Below are 9,520 nucleotides of genomic sequence, written 5' to 3'. Positions count from 1 at the left end.
TTGATTTTTCAATCTATTTTCCTCCAGCACTGCTTATTTTTACCAGCTACTCAATCTTTTAATATCTGAAAGACTAGATTCCTCAACCTTGCTCATTATACCTCATTGATATTCTTTCTAGACCAGTTGTAGTTCAATTAAATTTCCGTAAAAAATTCTTTTGGTCTTTCATTTGGAGCTAAGATAAAAATATTGGAAAATGTCATCATTACAGTATTTAGTTGCCCAAGATTATCTGTCAATTTTAAAACCTTGGGAGGAAAATAATACTTTTATTTTCCTAAATAATAAGACAAATAATTCATATCTTTGATATTAGAAAATAAAAATAAAAATGGGGTAGGTGCTCTAAACTTTATGCTTTAGATGTAGGGATATAAATAGGGTGATTGTCTGCCACACTCTGTCTGACCTAGTCCCCTTTATGCATATATATGACCCCTTTCAATCTTATAAGTGTCTCAGTTTCAGCCACAAAGTATATGCTCCTCCTGTAAAGGACTAGACTTGCTGACAATAATTGTTACTGTTGCTTATAGCTCTTTTATCTTAGTGGCTTTCGTATTTGTTCAACAGGTGTAGAACGTCTGGAAATCATGGGACATTTTAAAGGACAACAAGCTATTGCTTTAAATTCTCTCGTATCGCCTGGAAACAACTGTCTAGTAGAAAATAACTATTATTCCTATATGTGTATCTGCTTCTCAAAAGTAACATAAAAGCTCTAATTAGTCATCCATATGGTAAACTAGATGTTCAGAGAAATCTCTCTCAAAATAGCATAGCTTAAAAAAATGCTAGATTAAAAAATCATTTTCATGTATGGTTACACTGAAGGAAGTAAGGGAATTCCAGAGGAGTGCGCTAACGTTGGAGCCAATGATCTCCATGACCTAGAACCTAATTCTGAGAGGACAACATGTAGGGAGAAAAAGAGTGGGGAGACCTTGTCATAAGTTGAGGTTCACTCAGAAGTGAACAGGATAAAACTGTGCTCAGGAGAGAAAAATGGTGGGGCTTATGTTCTTATCTCAGCCACTGCTCAGGACTGAGTTGAAAAAAATAAAAGGAAAAAAAAAAGCTGCTCTGAGAATTCCTGCCTCGGGTTTCCAGCCCCTCAGATTTCTGTCCTCAGATTTTCCATTCACATGAATTTGGACCCAGAATTCATACTACTTGTGTGGACTAGAAAAAAACATAAGCAGAATATTTAGCTTTCAGAGTCACAGATTAATTGAGCCTTCAAGGTACATCACAGAAGCACATGCAAATAGTCCCTGGGGAAATCTGCCTTCAGCCTAGACCCAGAAGACCTTAAAGTTCCTAGGAATACACAGTCATTGATAAACCACTGACACAAGGACACAGGCCCCATCCAAAAGAGAGTTAACTGGAACAAGAGACGACAGTATTAGAACCACAAAGACCAAAAACCAAGCCAACGTGCTGAGAAGTCAGAGGGGAAAACGGAAACGGACTGGCCCTTCGGCACAGTATGCGGCAGCTGAACCAGTCCTGCAGCTGCCTGCTTCTGAACGCCGCGGAGAGGAGAGCTTTCCCCCCATCTCTGGTTTAAGCCATTTTAATTGGTATTCCACTCAGTGCTGAAAATATCTCGGTTGATATAGAGAAAAAGAAATTGACTTGGGAGTGGGGTGACTGTGATCACAGAAGTAGCAACGCCTCCTGACTGATTCACAGAAAGAGGATGGATGGTTATTCTCTTCCTGTTGTTAGAGAGCTGGCAGAACCAGCCCCACTGAAGAAAGAAAGACCAATTCTCAGGCTGAAGGAAACTCACGGCCTTCAAGATGACACGCATCCTTAATCCCAAAAGACAGAAGAATATTTTGTACATGTATTTTCTTCTTTTAGAAATAATGGGTGCCACTCGCACAGGTAGGAATTCCTGACAGCAGCACACCATGCCTCAAGCAGTGACCTGAGGACAAATGAGCAGCTATTGACCCTGAAATAAGATACAGATGAAAACTTAACTTACACAAGAAGTTCCAGCCAAACTGACTGAACTCCTTGAAAATCTTAGGCCATTTGATAAAAGAAGAATTTTTCTCACAAAATAGGACTCAATGCAAAAAGATAGTTGCGTTGAATTCTGCTGGAGGTTCTTTGGCTGAAGCGCCCCAGCAAAACTTCCCTGAAAGTCTTCTGTTTCCATGGTGACAAAGGGGTCTGTTTGGAGAATTCCTACACAGACCAGATTTGCAATCTGTTTTTGTCTTCACCTTATTTTGTGATCTTATGGGATCCTTTTGGCCTCTGGGCTTCAATTTCCTTAACTGTAAATCGGAAGCTTGCTTTGCCTAATTTCAGAAGTGTTTTTCAACTCCAAATTTCTAAAACTGTGTTTCTTTACCAACATTACCGTAAAGGCAAAATAGATGCTGACCCAGATGGTATTTTTCACTCCCAGTTGTATTTTTGCTTTTTGACACAACGCCCTGGGTTCTTCTGTTGTGCTGATTTTAATTTCAAGAGCTCTCCGGCAGCTGCACTTAACAGGCTTTGAAGTCTAACCACGTGCAACAAATGTGCTGCAGCCACAATAAGGAGTTAAACCTCTGGGAAAGGAGTTTCATGTGGACAAAACTGATGGGAACCATCAACAGCCTGATGTACATGAAGGTAGAGCTATTGACAGGTGAAACTGCTTCCAGTTTTACACAGACTATGTTGACAACACAGTGGGATATGTGATGGAGAGAAATACATGTGCGTGGCTTTACGTGTGCTTGTGTGTGTGTATGTGTGGAAAGAGAGAGAGGTTTATATGTATATGTTTTAAAGCAAAATATATATAACATGTAAAACAAGACATCAAATGAATGTTGATGGCCTATCTTTATGAAAATCTCTTCAGTAAATATTTTGTCTACAGCCTCAAAGCCTGATATTTCAAGGTACTGTGACTTTACGGGAAGGCTGTCAGGGAGATTTTCTGAATCTGCAGTGGATAAATACTTTTTAGTGGAACTGCACCAGACGTCTCTTAAATCCCCTTGGTGGCCAGATGTCCAAGCTCTCTGCGGCAGGGCCTTTAAACATTAAAGGTTTGGCAGTTGGCCAGGGAATTGGACTCCATCATCTCTTACTCATCACACCCAATTCATTACCACGTCCTACTGCTTCTATCTCCTGAGCATCTCCCAAACCCATCCACACTTTTCAACTCCCTCTACCACCATTCTGGTCCAGGCATCCATGATGTCTCGCTAGATGATGGCAATTGTCTATTTCAGGCATCGGGGTGAATGTATAACAGTATGATGGACCAATGTTTTGTATTTTTCTGATGAGAAATTAGATTAAGCATCCTTTCTTATATGTTTCTAAAAGTACTTGATTAAGTCTTTTGCCTATTTTTTCTATTTAGTTGTTTGATTTTTTCAATTGATTTGTAGAGTGTCTTCATATATTACAGATATTAATCCTTTGTCACGTGAATCTGCAAACCTATTTGTAATATAGGATGATTCGTCATTTTTCTAAATAGTTACCATTCTTTGAGTTCTGTTTTAGAACTTTTAACCCACCCTAGAAGTAGCAATATATTCTACTTGTTCTCACAGTCCACTTAGAGTTAGTTTTGTTTCTTTGTTTTTTGTATGGTATGAGTTAAGGGTCTCTGTATTCGTTTCTTTTTGTTGTGTACAAATCACCATAAATATAGTAGCTTAAGACAACACATTATCTCATGGTTTCCATGGGGCAGCAGTCCTGAAATGGTTTAGCAGGATGCTCCACTCAGGGTCCCACAAAGTTGCAATCAAGGTGTAAACTGGGCAAGGATCTCATCTGAGGTTGGAGGTCCTCTTCCAAGCTCCGACAACAGCTGCATTTATTTCCTTGCAGCTGTTGAATTCATGGCCATTTTTTCCTTCAAAGTCAGCAAGGGAGAAGGGGATGTTTTGCTTTTTTGAGTTGCTCACCCCTAGGTCCTATTGTAAAGGGCTTTCTTGATTAGGTGAGGCCCACCCAGGATAATCTGACTTTTGATTTACTTAAAGTCCACCAATTAGAGAACTTAATTACCTCTAAAAAAACAAAATCCCTTCACCTTTGCCATATTCTATTGATTAAAACTAAGTTACAGGTCCTGCCAGCACTCAGGGGGAAGGAACTTTACAAAGGCATGTATACAAGGGGGGAGGAAGCCTGGGAGACCATCTTATTATTCTGCCTACCACAATCTCTACTTTCTTCCCTTGATATGATTGATCCAGGGCCACTTATTGGTAAGACTATCATTTCTCTCACTGAATTATAGTGTCACTTTGTCCTAAACATACTATGTGTGGGCCTGTCTCTGGACACTATTCTGTTCCATTATTCCCTTTGTCTGCCCTTGTGCTGTTGCCCATATTGTTTAATGACTGTAGCTTTACCATAAATCTTGATACCTGATAGTTTAAATCCTTCGGACTTATTAGGGATATATATATTTTTCTCTATGCAGAGATGTAGGAGAGAGAGACATTTTTCCACGTTGGTTCTGTTGGACAGAAAGAGGGTTCTAGCTTTGTGTGAAGCTCTCAGGTTTAGTCCTCATTGTTCACAAATACGAAATCTCAGCCCAGTGGCACATGAGAATTAATCATTTGGTCCTGGGGCAGGGTTGTCAGATAAAATACAGGTCACCTGGCTATATCTGAATTTAGGATAAACGATGGGTAATTTTTTAGTACAAGCATGTCCCAGGAAATAATTTTCTCACCTAAAATTCAAACTGAACTGAGCGCTCTATATTTTTATTTGCTAAATTTAGTACCTGAATTTTTATTTTCTTACCTTTCAGATTTTAACTCCCTGATCAATGTTTCTACCTCGAAGATTTCATTGAAGATTTCCATTAACTTTTTGTCCAGCATTAGATGTTTTTCAGTGGGATGTCTCTTTGAGAATCTCTAGTCTATCCTCCTGTCTAAAGCAGAATCCATACCTTCTGTTTATGTAATACTTTATTCAGTCTTGGACCCCATCTGGTTACTTTAAGGTGTTGTATGTTGTCTCCCAATATTCTATGAATAATGGAGCTGCAAAAGAATCACTTTATCGTCTTACCAGTTCAGACCTCAGGTAAATCTCCCAATCTCAAGAAGTTTTTACGTGCAAGAATCTTTCCTACTTACTGCTTTAGTTGGCTCCTCTTGAGCGTAAAATCTTTCTTCTTTGCAGAACTGGTGTTATTTCACAAAATGAATGGGAATACTTCAGATTTAATTTTGGAAAATTACATTCTTAGTTACGTTAGAACTGAGGACGCAGGCTCTAAGTCTGCCCCTTTTATTTCGCAGTGATAATCCACGAGCACCCACCTGCCCGGCCAACCACTTCCCATGAAGACGGGAGCGGGCGCTGGAACCGGAAGTCTGCCAGCGACCGAGGCAGCGCCAGGGGATGCTGATTTTGTGATCTCTGTACCAACTTCCAGGCAGGTGCCTTTCAGGCATCTCTTTTTCTGAATATGTGTAGATTCAAGCTGTATTCTGTAGTCCACAGCCTGAGTAATAGAGGGAGATAGTTTGGTTTCACTCATTTCCAGCACTCCTAGAATGCAGTCCTTTATGCTGAGACGCATGGCGCCCTTAGTGATGTGCCCCTCACTGATACACCAGGGCACCAGTGTCGAAAATAATTACCTGCTGTCTCTTCCCTGGGGTAGGAATGGGAGGGAGCTTCAGGTAGAAGGTCACTTTGAGGTCACTTTAAACCTCTCTGTACCACCTACACATAGCACTCACATCTTTTACACTTCATATCATCAAAACATCAGAGGAAAGGATGACTGTATCTAACAAGTGAGGTCATTTAAATAGGAAAATGCTGAAAGGAAATGCAGTCTTGGTGAAGCGGATGAGAGGCACACAGGAGGCGGCTATTCTTTCTGAGCCAGGAGGTGGTCAATCTGCAGTAGAGGGCGCTTGAAGGGAGAAATGTTCGTTATCTTCTCCAGGGCAACTGCCCCACTAGGGTCCTTGTAGCAAATTGATTGCCTTGAACTCCCTCAAGTCCCCTGTCAGTAACTTCAGCAAGACACACCCAGCACTGTCTGATACACAAGGCTACCTCCCTGCGTGCTCTGGCCACGAAGACTGAGAGACTGCTCCCAGCCAAGATTTACAGCTGGATTCAATAGCTCCGCCAGATGTGTAGGCCAAGCCTGCTGGAGAGTAAGGGGATTAAGAGGGGTGTTATGGCTGTGGGAGTATAGCATAGCAGAAGAGAGACGTATTTAGAGAGAAAAACCAGGCCTGGAAGGAAGAGATCATGCCAAATAGTACTTGGACGTATAAGAGAGACAGGTCAGTCATAGCACCCTTAACTCTGTCAGAACTATACACACTTAAACCTAGAAAAAAGATATGATTCTAAAACATTGCATATAAGGAAATTAGTTTTCTGAAATAAAAACCCTTTGCAGCCATATAATGTTCACCCTGTGTAAAACACCTAATGTATTATGATCATTACTTTTGCAGTCTTAACCAGTTAAAGACTAGCCTCTTAACCACTGACAGGCATACGCCAGGGAAATTACCAACTGAAAAATGAAGCCATTTGGCTTTATAGCAATGGCAAAATTTTGGCTGGAACTAAAAGTTACCTTTGAATGGCTTGATTTGAATCAGGCCAAGATGGAGTTTTTGTGCGTTTGTGTTGCCTGCTTTATTATAGTCAGGGTGTGCATGAGCTTTTGGGACCAACTCACTGGTACCACAGTGTGGATTCCCCAGGAGCTGGCTGGCTGGGTGGGTACTCGTGAATCACGGCTGGGAAACAAAGAGGCGGACGCGGCACCCAGGCCCTCAGTCCTAAGGTGGCTAACACTGGCAGTTTTGGGGAGCCTAAATGGAAAGTACATTTTATGTAATAATATCAATTCTGAAAAATTAAAAAGCTTGCACACAGTTGTAACCAAATAAAATTCCAAGTAGGAAAGATTATAGTATATACAAATTTGTTCAGTTTGGGAGATTTATATTAGATCTGAAAAATTAAGTTTGATAAAATGCCTCTTGCAGCTTCCATACTCTCAGAATATTGGGAAATGTGGAATTTAGATTGTCTTTCTTTGTCAAGGGCTTCTGTAGTCAGTGACATAACCATCCCCTCCTTCCAAAGCTTTGCCATGCTAAAAAACATCCAGTATCAACCAAAGGTGTCCTCTTTATCTAAAACTGTTAATGGTGGGGGCAAAGCTATAGTACGCACTTGGACATTCACAAATGGACTGAAGATTAAATGATATTTGGGAATTATCGTTTAAAGTTTTAGGTTATGTAGAAAAATGTCTTCATTCTTCATTTTAGAGACGAAGTATCAAAAAGCCTACAATTTACTTTCAAATGATTATATAGATACACACACATATATATACATATATAGTCTCCTATGCATACATATTATTTAAAAATGTAGAAAAATATAAACAATATTGAATCTAGGTGGTAGACTTGCAGGTGTTCATTATATCATTCTTTTAACTTTTCTCTGTATTTGAAATTTTCACAATAAAATGTGGAAAGAAAGAGAAACATACTTTAAAAAGGAGACGCTGGAAAAGACAGCCTTATTAGCCAGTATATTGTGGACTGTTGCCTGATGGACCTTTTCTTCCCAGTCACTTCCTGACTTCCTTATTTCCATTCACAGCCACGTTCCTATTAAAACTAAGCCATGGACTGAAGGTCATTAGTCCAGGGAATGGGAAAGGTATAAACAGCCCAGACAAAGAAGTCGCTCTTCAGCTTTGATTTTCCAAATAAAATTTGTTTCAAAACGATAGTCTTTTAAGATTGTGGCCTGGATAACTCTGAAGAGCCAGAACTTCATTTAGAAGATCCATGTTTTGTTGGAGGTGATAAGATGCTATGTTCAAAGAGCCATAGCTTATACAGTTAATATTAGAGTTATACTCTTTTTTTTTTTTTTTTTTTTGCAAAAAGCTTTATTGTTTCCATTTGGTCCAAGGCTTGGGAGAGGGCTCCAGGATGGTTAAAAAGCTGCCTGGCGACTGCAGAGAGGCTTCAGGCAGGAGCCCTGACACCAGAGGGGCTTGGTAAAGGCCGCTGGGTTGCAGAGGCTCCTAGTCGTGCTTGAGGGAGAGCCTTTGGAAGAGACACCTGCCCAGCCCAGCGTGGGGACCAGAGGTTAGTCAGGTGGTCGCCATCTTCTTGATGAGTTTCACCTCCTCACCCAGGAAGTGGCTCTCCCGGAAGTCACAGAGGTGTGGGTCTGCGCGGGCAGAACCCAGGGCATGCAGATCCAAAAGGGCCTGCTTCAGGTTCTTCTCCAGGACAATAGCAGCTTCCTTGGCGTACTGGATTTTACGCCACTCACCTCGAGAGGCCCCTGCACGTCCTGGAAGAGGGCGTGGCCGCCGCCCTGGTTTTGCTTTTTCAAGACACGCTCCGCGCCCTCTGGCTTCCCCTTGGCCAATTTGTGGAAAAAAAAAGTGGCCCACGCCCTCCAGAGCCACATCATCGTGGTCGAAATAGAAGCCCAGAGAGAGGTAGGTGTAGGAGGCCTGCAGATGCATGTTGACCAGGTGGCTGACAGAGGCCGCCACCACACTGGAATAATTCTTATGAATCTGGGAGCTCATGGTTGATAGGTAATAAGGAGATAAGCTCACAAAATGGTGTTGGCTGGTCCCAGAGGCTGAGGATAGCAGAGTGGCTGGTTCTGAAGGTTGCGACTGAAAAGAAGGTTGAAGGGTGGTCAGAGGAGCAAGGGGCGTCCCTGGGTCTGTTCCGTCCAAACACTGTTGAAGCAAAAGACAGATCTGCGGGACCGCCGAATGTACTGCAATAGAGTTATATTCTAAATAATACAGAAGGAGGACTCCTCTTCCGGTGGTATGGTGGGTTAAATAAGTTGACATTTTTTCTTATTAAAAAAACTAGAAATGCTCATTAATTATGGTAAATCTATTTTTAAGTGCTCAGATAATCCTACAAAAATGAAGGCATATCTTCGTGGGCTTAAAACAAGAGGGAACTGAAAACTAGAGCTATAAGCACCTGAACATCTGTTGCTGATTCTCTGCACTGTTTGCTGGTCTAAGTGACACAGGAACTTGTGTTTTAGGAGCACACTAGGGGCAAACGAGATCTTGGGCGTTTGGGAGACGTGGATTTAGAACTAAGATCAGATTCCTGAAGGGCTCATCTCCCAGTGAAAATATCAGATAAAATATTGCTGTTTGCAAGAAGAAACAGCAGCAACCTTATCCATTTTGTCCTGGGATCTGAGGAGGAGAGTCTCCTCCCTGAGAATTCATAACCAGAGTCTTGTCTTGGCACAAGTTTGGGAAACCATAAATGTGGTCCTGTGGTATAATATCCTTATAGCTTTTGCCAAAAGCAAATTCAAAACTACTCCAGAGGGACACGTCTTCAGCCCAGACTGCACAGGATTACATAGCTTTAAATCAGCCAAACATGAACTCACAGTCCATAACTATGAAACACATGAGGTTGCAACGTCCCATAAACAG

At 41.3% G+C, this 9,520-nt stretch overlaps 1 long non-coding RNA gene and 1 pseudogene across 1 annotated transcript; one reads left to right on the top strand and one right to left on the bottom strand.

Moving 5' to 3' along the window:
- The first annotated feature begins 2,213 nt into the window (after positions 1-2,213).
- On the top strand, positions 2,214-7,806 carry LOC140700888 (uncharacterized). The gene is made up of 3 exons (XR_012079625.1): positions 2,214-2,662; positions 5,316-5,452; positions 7,675-7,806. It is a non-coding gene; the product is annotated as an uncharacterized lncRNA (long non-coding RNA).
- Positions 7,807-8,107: 301 nt separating this feature from the next.
- LOC140700887 (ferritin light chain pseudogene) lies at positions 8,108-8,626 on the bottom strand (annotated as a pseudogene).
- Between the last annotated feature and the right edge of the window lie 894 nt (positions 8,627-9,520).

This window comes from Vicugna pacos, chromosome 13, assembly GCF_048564905.1.
Source record: "Vicugna pacos chromosome 13, VicPac4, whole genome shotgun sequence".
In the NCBI taxonomy this organism is placed as follows: domain Eukaryota; kingdom Metazoa; phylum Chordata; class Mammalia; order Artiodactyla; family Camelidae; genus Vicugna; species Vicugna pacos.
This window is presented reverse-complemented; position numbering and strand designations above follow the sequence as displayed.